Here is a 3,119-nt window from a genome sequence, read left to right on the forward strand (position 1 = left end):
CAGGACCCCGGCAGCCATGCCCAGCAGGCTCTGCTGCGTCACCCGGTAGTCGCAGCGCAGCCCCATGAACCAGAAATCGCTGCCGACGGGGCACCTGTGCCAAGGGTGGGCATCAGCCACCGGGGGGGGGGACAGCACCTGTCAGCCCACGGCCGGTCCCAGGGTCACTCACTGGCAGAGGGGCCCGCGGTCCCGGGGGTGGGTGCAGATGCCGTGGTTCTTGCAGTAGTCACGGTGGCAGAGGGAGGTGCAGGTGGCGTTCCCATCTGCCCCAGCCACGCAGGCGAAACCAGCTCGGCAGGCAAAGAGCATGGCGCAGGGGTCCAGCGGTGGCTCTGCTGAGACAGGGGTACGAATGCCACCCCCTCCCCGCCAAGCAGAGAGCTGGGGCCAGGCACACGCCTGCCCTGCGACCAGCCCGGGCCGAGCACCGGACCCCAGGGGCCACAGGAGGGCCCAGTGATTGCACAGCCCTGTGCACACCCCACACTCACCCAGAGCCACGTTGCGTAGGACGGGGGCAGTGCCCACCGCCAGCCCCGGCCGGGCACCGCCAGAGCCCAGCACGGCGTTGAGGAGCGCACCCAGCCCTGGTGCCTGCACCCGCTCTGCTGCGAACAGCGCGTCGTACTCCAGCACCACACTGCCCTCCCTGCGGGGAAACCCCACGGCGAGTCCAGGGGTGGCTTGGACCCCCAGGTCCAGCACTGCACCCGGCACCGCCATGGCCCCGCAGCATGACGTTCCCCATACCCCCCCACGCCAGGGAGCATTGCACACTGCAGGGCTGCACAAGCACCTACCTGATCCCCGTCACCTCCAGCCGCAGGAACCCAGGCACCGACATGAAGAGGGGCGCAACCTGTGCAGGGAGGAAGCTGAGCGTGAGGTGGGATGGCCCCCAGCCACAGCCCCCCCTGGACAGCCCTGCCCCGCACTCACCGTCCGGTTGAAGCTGTGCAGCAGACCCCAGCGCTCCCGGGATCCGGGGTCCTGCAGGGCGGGGACGAACCCCATGTCCAGCACCAGCTCGCAGGGGATGCGGAGGAGGGATGCTGCGGGAGAAGAGACGGGGATCAGCACGACAGGGATCCGCACCGCCCACCCCGGGGGGCCACCACCACTGATCCCCCCCAAGCTGATGGCTCCTCGGAGCTCTACCTCCCATCGTGCCCAGGCAGAGTGTCCCAAATCCCCCAGACCCACCTTTCAGGAGGGGTGGCTGATCCTCCACAATGAACACCCGGGGGGCCCTGCCTGGTGCGGCTGGCGTCGCTCTGGGGGTGTCAGCATCTGGCCACCCTCTGGGGCTGCTCGACGGCTTGACCAGGTCTGTGTCCCTGGCTGCTGGAGGGGACCCGGGGCCCCCATGATGGCCCAGGGTCCCAGGGGGATCAGTGGGCAGCTGGGGGGGTCCTGGCACCATGGTGGGCAGACGAGTCGGGGGTCCCCACGTCAGCCCTGATGCATCCCCCTGCAACACCGTGGCACTGGGATCCGACGTTACTGTCCCCACGTCCCCGAGCAGTGCTGGGCTGGCGGTGGCAGCTGTGATGGTGGTGGTGACACCGATAGTGGTGGTCAGCCCCAGGGAAGATGCAGGCTGGGATGGAGCCAGCTGCCAGGGGGGCCCAGTGGCCATGGTGGGGGCTGGGCTGCCTGGCTGCCAGCTCGGTGGGGCAGTCACTGCCCAGGGCCCGGCATCACCCACCCCCACTGGGGTCCCCCTCGGGCCGGCGTGGGGCAGCCGGAGCCCTGGGGACGGCTCTGCCGGGAGGGTGCCCGCAGCAGGGCTGAGCCCAGGGACGCCCCGGCCGGTCCCCAGGGAGGGCTGTGGGGTCGGTGAGGTGGGCACTGCAGAGCTGCTGGTTGGGGCGGGCTGTGGGGACAGGGGGACACGGTGGGACCCTGGGCTGGCGCGGGGCACCCCGCTCTGTACTGCAGCGGTGCTGCCTGGGGCCACCGAGGCAGGGGGCTGCCCCGGCACAGCTGGCGGATGCAAGGTCTGGTCCAGGGGGACATGGCCGTGTTCAGGGGGACCCTCTATGTCAGGTGGCCCCAAGACCCCTGCAGTTGGGTCCAGGGCTCCCCCCAGGCTGAGGGATATCACCCCTGGGATGCTGGCTGTGGCAGTGGGGACAGGCAGATCCAACCCCTTGCCTGCGGCAGGCAGCGAGGTTGGGCCCGTCCCCATGGCTGGCTGGGCTGTGCTGGCCACAGGGCCCCTGCGGCCACCAGCCCCCAGGGACAGTGGAGAGGGGCGAGGGGCAGAGCGGGGACCCTGCCGGGCAATGTCTGTCCCATGCCACGGGTGGGAGTCAGAGTCCCGTCGTCCTACCAGCTCTGGCAGCCCCTGGCGTGTCCCCCCCGGTGTCCCTGTGGGAGTCAGCAGCCTCTGCAGCCCCCCCGCAAGGGGCGATGTCCCAATCGTCCCCGGCGCAGGGCTGTTCGTGGCTGGCACGATGCTTGGGTGAGTCCCTGGGCTGCTGTCACCCAGTGGGACAGTGGCCCCCGGGCCCTCCCCAGCCCACGGCGCCAGGGACGAGGGGCTGTGTGAGCCCCTCCGGCTCTGCACATGTGCTGTCCCCATGGGGCTCCAGCCCAGCAGGGTGCTGGGGGACCCCCACTGCCCCCCAGCAGAGCCAGGCACCGTCACAGAGGATGGTGAATGTGAGGGGGTCCCCTGTGGGGTCGTGGCACCGTCTGCCGTCACATTTCCTACACGGTCAGTCCTGGGGGTGTATCTGGTGGTAGGAGCTGCGTCCGGCTCTACGGGGGCTGGAGCCCCCACACTGGTCACCCCTGGGCTGGCAGGAGATGGCTGCTTGCTGCCTGCAGCTGCCTGCTCAGCAGTGCCTGCAGAGAGCGGGGGCCTCGGGTGCTCAGTGGCTGCTCCATCCTGCACCGTGGGCCCCGTCCCCTCCCTGCCTGCCCAGGGGCCTCCGGGGCTCCCCTGGGGGCTGGGGGGCTCGTCAGTCCCAGCGGGAGTCCCAGGGAAGGGCAGCAGCTCAGCCTCTGTCCGCAGCTGCCCTGCGGCCTCCGGCGTCGGCACCCGCCTGGTGCCAGCTCCTCGCTCCGGATCTATGGGCAGATGCAGAAAGTGGGGGGACGCTGAGCAG

This window comes from Aptenodytes forsteri, unplaced genomic scaffold (genome assembly GCF_000699145.1).
Source record: "Aptenodytes forsteri isolate BGI_AS27 unplaced genomic scaffold, ASM69914v1 Scaffold55, whole genome shotgun sequence".
In the NCBI taxonomy this organism is placed as follows: Eukaryota; Metazoa; Chordata; class Aves; order Sphenisciformes; family Spheniscidae; genus Aptenodytes; species Aptenodytes forsteri.